The following is a 7,748-nucleotide window of genomic DNA, read 5'->3' as shown; positions in this document are numbered from 1 at the left end:
GAAGGTGATTGCCCCCCACTGAGCCCCGCCCACACAGAAAGCTCAGGCGGTTTCGCAGTTCTGGCCTGGGGGGCGCCAGCTGCCTGGGCCCCGGGAGCACAGCTAAGGTGACCTAGGACGGCCACAGCCTTCCCTGTGGCACTGATAGGTCACACCAGCCTTGGGAGCTGTGGGGCCAGGCAGGGCCAGGCAGTGTGTTTCCATGTCTCAGGTGAGGAAACAGGCTCACTGGGTGCCCTGGCCGCCCAAGGTCATACTACCCTGAGCTGAGCCCAGAGCGCTGGCAGCGTGGGTCATCTTAACTGTCACGGGACCATGGGGGTCAGGGCCTGCAGGGCCTGGAGAGGTCACCCAGTCTCTCCTCCTGGGGACCTCCAGGAGCCCCGGTGCCTGGGGAGGAGGGCGGTCTGAGTGGGGCCCCGGGAGGGAGGCGCCTGTGTGCTGGGAGCGGGGCTCTGAGAGGCAGAGGAGCACATGGGCTGGCTGTGGGTGCTCTGCGGACCCTGAAGCCCGGGCAGGAAGCCCTGTTTCTCAGACGGGAACACTGAGGCCGGAAGGCCCGGGATTCCCCTCCGGTCACACAGGCAGGTGGCTGAGCTCAGGCGGAAGCTCTCTGGTCGGGGCTGGCTTGTCGACTTGGGCCACCTGGGCTGGCCTGGGAAGGGCTAAGAGGCCCCTAAGCAGTCAGGCCCAGTGCCCTCCAGGAAGGTGTGGGTCAGCACTGGGACTTTCTGGAAAGGTGTCTAGACGGGATAGGTGGGAACCTAAGAGTTGCCGGTGCTCTGAGGCCCAAGAGGGCCCAGGCCCCTCAGCCTCCTGGGGAGAGGCAGGCACAGCTGCGGAGGCCAGAGACTGGAGCAGGGACCAGCGCGAGGGTGGCGGCAGAGGGCGGAGTGAGTGGGCATCACGGAGGGCGGCGGGCGGGCAGTGGCGAGAAGGCCTGTGCTCTTGCTGATTAGCGCTGGTGGGTAATGACCCCGAGCCGTCCTGGAGATGAGGAAGGGGGCACCTAGGGCGCCGCCAGCCACCCTCACCCTAGTTTGGGAAGCAGGTGTCAGGAGAGGCGAAGGGAATGGGTGCTGACTGGCCGCCCACATTCCCACCTCTCTGCTATAGAACCCCTCCCATCCCTTAGAGCCTCTCCTGTCCTCCGGCGGAGCCCTCCCTCCTCTGGTCTTCCTACAGCACTGACTCCGAGGCTGAGGCCGACAGCCCAGGCCCCACGCCTTCGGTAGCGACCCTCAGCGGCCCGGAGGCACCGCGAGCCGCTGAGCCCTCCCAGGAGCTCCTAATCCTAATCCTAATCCTAATCCTAATCGCGCTGTCTCCTCTGAGAGCAGCCCGTGTGGGACAGGCTTAGGAGCTTCGGACTTGAAGCCTTCGCTAGTAGTCCCCAGTGAGACCGGGCTGCCGAGGCTGTAGTAATAGAGGCAAGGGATGAAGAATGAGGGAGGTGACCATCCCCATTCTGCCCAGTGCTGCTCAGAGCACACGCTGAGAGCCCGCCCGGCGTGGGGCGAGCAGCTGAGACTCGGGGGGAATCAGTGCCACAGCCCAGGGACGGGCACGGGCAGTGCAGCCCAGGGGCTGCTCCCACCGGTGGGCCCCTTGAGCCCTGTTTTGGATCCTGGGCGGGGATGGGAAGAACAACAGAGCGGGGAGGAGCTTGCTCTGAGGCCCAGGAGCAGACGAGGAAGGTGAGATGGGAATTCATGGCAAGGTCAGGCCCGGGCCACCACTGGCCAGCTCCTCCTGGAGGACAGAGATGAGCAGCTGTGGCAAGAAGGCAGGGCCGGGACGCCCCTATGGTCTCATGTGAGCAGTGCCACTGTGGTCACTGTGCAAGGCTCTGCCAGAGTGGGCACGTGTGCCGGAGTCACCAGCGGCTTTCCTTGGCTGCAGCCCCCCCCCCCCCATCCTCTGAGCACGCAGCGCGGCGTCTGTCCCACCTGCTTCCACCCCACGCCTTCTCCAGCCCCCTCCCACTTGTAAGGACCGTGCGACCTCCTGGCCCACCCAGAGCATCCACAGGGATCTCCCTCCCCAGGGTTCTCGTTGAAGTCAGTCTCCTGAGGCCCTTTCGCCAGCGCGCACAGGGAGTCAGGACGTGGCTCCCCCTTGGGCTGGAGGAGCCCCCAGAGGTCCAGGCGAGGCCACTTCTCTTGACACACATTCACACTTGTGCTGCTCCCCGGCTCCTGGCTCCTCCACCCCCACTGTTACCAATTCCTGCAGCCACGTCTCCAGGACCCCTGGGTCTCCCCTGATTTCACCAACCATGTCCCAGGCCACCTCCCCCACACACGTTCAGTCACCTCCTGGGAGCCACCCTCCAGGAGGGTGTCCTTCAGGCCCTGCACACCAGCCTGCCCAGGCTTCCTGCCTCAGGGGGTCATGCCACCCCCCACTCTACCCAGGTGCCATCTTGGACGATTCTGCCTAGCAAAGGCTCATCCTGACCTAAACGGACCTTCGCCCAGCCCCACTGCTTGCCCCTCCTCCACCAGCACCCTGTTTTGTCACAAACCCGGACCCCTTCCCCTGGAATGGGGCAGAGGCCAAGCCTGTGCCAGCTCTGATGGCCCCTCCGGGCACAGCACAGAGGGGCATTGACAGGCTTCCTAGAGAAGGTGCCGGGGGAGGGCAGGGCCTCACTGCTGACCTTTAACACAGGCAGGTGTCCGGCTGGGGGAGAGGTGGGACCCAGAGCCTGGAGAGGCCTGGCAGTGGGAGGGGTCAGGCAGAGCAGAGCTAGGGAGGTGGTGACACAGGACAACTGCCTGGGCCAGGCACTCATTAGGAGGCCCGGCCAGAGGGGAAGGGGCGTGGACTCTGGGGCCTGGGCAGGCACCCTGTCCTCCAGCCGCCGCCTCCCTGCCCACAGGCCTGAGCTCTGGGCTCTGGGCTCTCGTTCAGGAAGAGCCCGCGGTCAGAATTCACCCCTGTTGCTGATCGCTAGTCAGCTGAGGCCCCCGCTGAGGCCTGAGTTCCTGCCCTTAGTTTAGTCACACACACACATGCACACACACACATGCACGCACGCACACATGCACGCACGCACACACATGCACGCGGACACACACATGCACGCACACACACATGCACGCACGCACACACACATGCACGCACGCACACTATGGCCTGGGTCATGGTGACAGCTGTGTAGAGAGGGGTGGAGGCAGTGTGCCAGGCAGAGTGTTAGAGAAAAGAAGGGGGGACAGGGACACCAGTCACCTCACATCTCGGAGCCTCAGTCTTCTGTTTGCAAAGGGTCTGTAGTGTCTACTCTGCAGCAGCCTGGGTGAGACCCTGGCTGGGCAGCCAGCCGTGTGCGCGGCACAGATAGGCGTGTGCTCACATGGCCGTGTTCCCGCACTGCGAGGGTACCATCCGTGTGGCTGACGTGGACACGAGGCTCAGAGTGACCTTCCTTGGTCGCCTCTCCTCACGAGCCGCCCGAGCTGGGCCCCTGCCCCTCCCTCCCGAGAACTGTCAGCATGGGAACCCCATGTCTGCCCTCAGCACCCCTGCACTTAGTGGGCAGAGTGGAGGCAGGGGTCAGGGGTCAGGGAAAGGTCTTGCTGCTGGTCCTGCTCCCGCTTTAATACAAACCTCAATTGTCCGGGGCAGGACGGGGGATGCGTAGGCTGTTCAAGACCCCTCAGACCAAAGGGAGAAACCTCGCTGAGGGCTGCGCTGGCTCCGCCAGCCTCCTTCCGCCCCCGGCCCTGCCCTCTGCTGAACCGCCCCCCCACCAGGTAGGCCCACCAGAGGTCACTGCCCCTGACATCGTAACCCCACTGGGGCTCCCACAGCTCCCCTGCCAGAAACAGACCCCTCAGCACACTGCCCTGGGAGGGCCACAGGCCTGCTACCCACCCAGCGGGCCGAGTCAGCAAAGGGCCCAAGGCACCTTGCAGTTGCCTGGCTAAAAAGGCAGCCTGATTATGCATGCGAAGTGTTACCCTAGCAGCATGTTTGTCATCTCAAAGGAAAGTTATGGAAGAAAAAGAAATGGAAAATGCTGTGAAGTACGTTGAATGATAAATTATTTATATAAAAATAAAGAACACACTTGTCTCCCCCCAAAAAAGGCAGAGTGAGGACCCAGGCTGGCCGGGCCCCAGAGATTGTGGGGCCAAGGATCTGCTGCCTCAGAGAGCGGTGCTGGGCGCCAGGGGGGGCCTCCTGGGGCCCCTTCCCACTCCCCTCAGACCCCGACTTGGGAACCCCCTCCCTCATCAGGGCTGCAGTCCTGGCCTCCACAACCGCCCTGCCTTCTCCCAGTCCCCCACCCCCCACGGTCACCATCACAACAGCCACCAGCATGTCCCTCAGACCCAGCTCCATACACAGGCTCCTGGGCAGGTGCACCCTACACCCTACCCTAGGGGTGCATCCTGGTGAGCATGCAGCGCTGGCGCTGGTGCCCAGGGAAGCCCGTGTGCCCTCTGTCCAGCCCTCAGCTTTCCTGGCCTTGCAGTGCCCGTGACTCTGGCTGTGGCTGGTAGGCTCCCAGGTCCCTGTGCTGTGGGCATTGTCTCAGGCACTCGCCTCTGCTCACCTCGCTCCACCTGTTCCTCCCTGGCAGGGCCTCTGGAGTCTTGTTCTTTCACCCGTCACTCGGCAGACGTCAGCCTCTGCAGTGCCGATGCTGGGGTCCCCCAGTGTGGCTCTGCCTAGAGAGCGGTGGTCAGCGGGGAGACCACTGTGGGGACGGGGGCCGGGGCCTGGGAGAGGAACTCATGGTGGATGGGTCTGCGTGTGGGATGGGCCCAGGGGTAGGAGGTCCCAGTCCTGTTCTGTCTCCCTGAAAAGCCTTAACCTCTGAGGCCGGGTCAGTGTCAGGTTCATCTCCAGCTCCTCTCTGCCCAGCACCCCGAGTCGTTCCCAGTCTGTCGGTTGGACAGAGGAGTGAACCCACTGGCTTCCCCTGGGGCTGGGGCCTCGTGAGCCCAGGGACTGTTAGGCCCGGCTCCCAGCCCCGAGCAGGGGCCCGGAAACTGTGGCGAAGACTCCGCAGGCACGGGTTCTAGGAAATGGCACCACAGCAGGCGCAGTCACAGCTGACAGCTCACACAGCACTGCCACGGCCACCTTCTGTCCGGGCCTCGCACGAAGCCTGCGGTAAATACAGGGGGCAAAGGTCAGCTCACAGTCGTTGGTGTGGAAACAGCACAGTAATTAGTAATGACACGAGTCCACCTTCACACGCACACTGTGAGCTGACTTGCCCACCCTGTCTTACCGTCTCCACATCCTCAGGAAACAGACTCCGGAGGCAGGGCTGGCCAGGGCTCGGGGGGCTGGAGGAGGAGGGACCGCTGGGAGGCCGGGAAGGCCACCGAGGAGGGCACTGGTGGCCGGGCCCAGGAGGGAGCAGTAAGAGCAGGTGCTGGGATCCGATGTCGAGGAAGTGGCAGGGGGCCTCTCGGATGTGGCCTGGGGGCAGAGGTGGCCTTGATGACGCCGGGAGCCCTGCGGCAGGATGGAGGCCAGTGCATTCTTGGGCGATCGGGGCTCTGGGGCTGGGGCCAGTGGAGACTGAGGCTGTCACGGGGGGTGGGGTTAGTCCAGCAAGTCCCACCTGCTCTGCCACTTCCTGGCCACACAGCCCTGGTGCTCTGCACCGTCCCTGCCAGGGAGGTAGGGGGCGCTCTGCACCGTCCCTGCCAGGGAGGTGGGGGCGCTCTGCACCGTCCCCGCCAGGGAGGTAGGGGGCGCTCTGCACCGTCCCCGCCAGGGAGGTGGGGGGCACTCTGCCTAGAGAGCGGTGGTCAGTGGGGAGACCACCAGGGAGGAGAGGGCGAGCAGCCTCTTGCAGAGCTGCCTGAGCGTGGGGGACGAAGGCCTGGAAGGCTGAGACGGGCCTGGTGTAAGTGACCCACCATAACGAGGAGCTGTGGGAAGGGGTGGTCAGCACCCAAGAATAGCCCACAGGGCCCCGAGCCCCTGGCTTAAAACCTGAAGTTTAGGCACCAACCATGGGGCAACTCGGGAGACTAAAGGTGTGCACAGGGCAAGGGAGAGGCCTGCATGGGGGTCCAGAGAGTGGGTGGCCACTCAGACTTGACCTCACCCCCTCTTGGCATCGATCCATCCAGTGGGCAGGAGGCCAGCAGGTTCTGGAAGCCCCTTCCGCTCTGGAGGGCCAAGATTCCGTGTCCTGCTGGAACCTCCAGAGACAGGGAGGGCCTGCGAGGCCCTTGGAGCCTGTCTTGCCAGGTCCCTGTCTCAGGATCACATGGTCCACGCCCCATGCCCGTGCCACACCCCCTCCACCACCATGGAGGGGCCTGGTGCTCATCCTGCTATCACTGGGTAAGGCCACCAGCTGTGCCCCAGCCCCAGCTCCCAGCTCCTGCTGCAACTCCCCCCACAGTGTGCCCCACCCTCCAGGCCTGAGCCTTAGTCCCCTGCACCTGGACAGGCACGGGCTCTGTCCCCTCCAGAGAGGGTCTCCACGTGAAAGGCTGCACGGGCACTGTGGGTGACCGAGGGCTCTGTGATTTGGGGGTGGGAGTGGGAGGTGAGATTGCCCTCTGGTTGTAACCCCAGGCGAGGAAACTAGCATTTATTGAGCAACTACTACGGGCCAGGACCTTGGCGGGCGGGCTCAGTTGGGGGTTTGTTTGACCCTCACTGCAGCCCTGCAAGGGAAAGCTTGTCCTCATCCATCAGGTATGGGTGCTGAGGTCCAGCCCCAAGGGATGACCTCCCTGGCCAGTCAGTGAGTGACAGAGCCAGGGCAGCGCCCCAGTAGGTGGTCTGGCGGGGAGACAGGGCAGGAGTGGGCCATGTGCCAGTCAGAACTTGGCCTGTGCTCGCCAGAGACCAGCCTGTGTGAGTCCGGGAAAGGCAGCAACCGTCTGGTCTTTGAGCTGCACCCTAAAACCCCAGCAGGCAGGAGGCCTCCCAAACCCTGGGCCAGCGCACAGGGCAGCGAGCTCCCCGAGCTGACCACACCCTGCTGAGGGCTCGGGGTTGTGGAGACACTGAAAGGCAGGCCAGGGCCAGGACGCTCGCCTTCTGCGGGAGGGACAGCGCGTCCCGTCATGGTGGACTTCGGCCGTGAAAAGACGGCTTGGTGGCCTCTGCTCAGGCAGCCCCCACGGTTACCCCACAAAGCTCAGACGCACACCCCACGCACACAGGAGGCAGAAGCCACCCTGCAGAGCCCAGGTGCACACCCCACGCACACAGGAGGCAGAGGCCACCCCGCAGAGCCCAGACGCACACCCTACACACACAGGAGGCAGAGGCCACCCCACAGAGCCCAGACACACACACACACACCCCCACGCACTGGAGGCAAAGTCGGCTTCCTCCTCTCCCTGCACAGCCCTCGTCACAAGTTGAAGTTCAAAGGGAAGGCACCAGGAACTTGGTCTAAGTACTGTCAGGACTCCCGGCAACTGGGGTACACATTCACTTAGTCACCACTCCCACACTCATGCCAGACTCCTTGCAGAGGCCCAAAGGCAGCCGCAGGAGTCAGGTACCACAGACGGATGGACAGACAGAATGAACTGGGGGCCTCGGGGAAGCTGAGGCAGGCAGGCAGGGCATCGCGGTCATAAAATAGTGAGGAGTCCATGGCCCTTCGCTTCCCAGCAGCCAAGAGAAGAGGGAAGCCCCGGCGGGCACAGTTCCCACAAGATCAAAGCTGCCAGATGCTCGGAAGAAACCCAGATGGGAAGGCTCCGAGGCCCGGGAGCCAGGCTCCTCGTGTGCGGGCACCTGCGCCC

General features: G+C 64.0%; 1 protein-coding gene across 1 annotated transcript in view; it reads left to right on the top strand.

Annotated features, from left to right (window-relative positions):
* The window catches only part of SCUBE1 (signal peptide, CUB domain, EGF-like 1), a 116,786-nt gene that overhangs the window by 83,314 nt on the left and 25,724 nt on the right, over nt 1-7,748 (top strand). The window lies entirely within an intron of this gene.

The sequence above is a fragment of the Myotis brandtii genome, unplaced genomic scaffold (genome assembly GCF_000412655.1).
Source record: "Myotis brandtii unplaced genomic scaffold, ASM41265v1 scaffold138, whole genome shotgun sequence".
NCBI lineage: Eukaryota > Metazoa > Chordata > Mammalia > Chiroptera > Vespertilionidae > Myotis > Myotis brandtii.
This window is presented reverse-complemented; position numbering and strand designations above follow the sequence as displayed.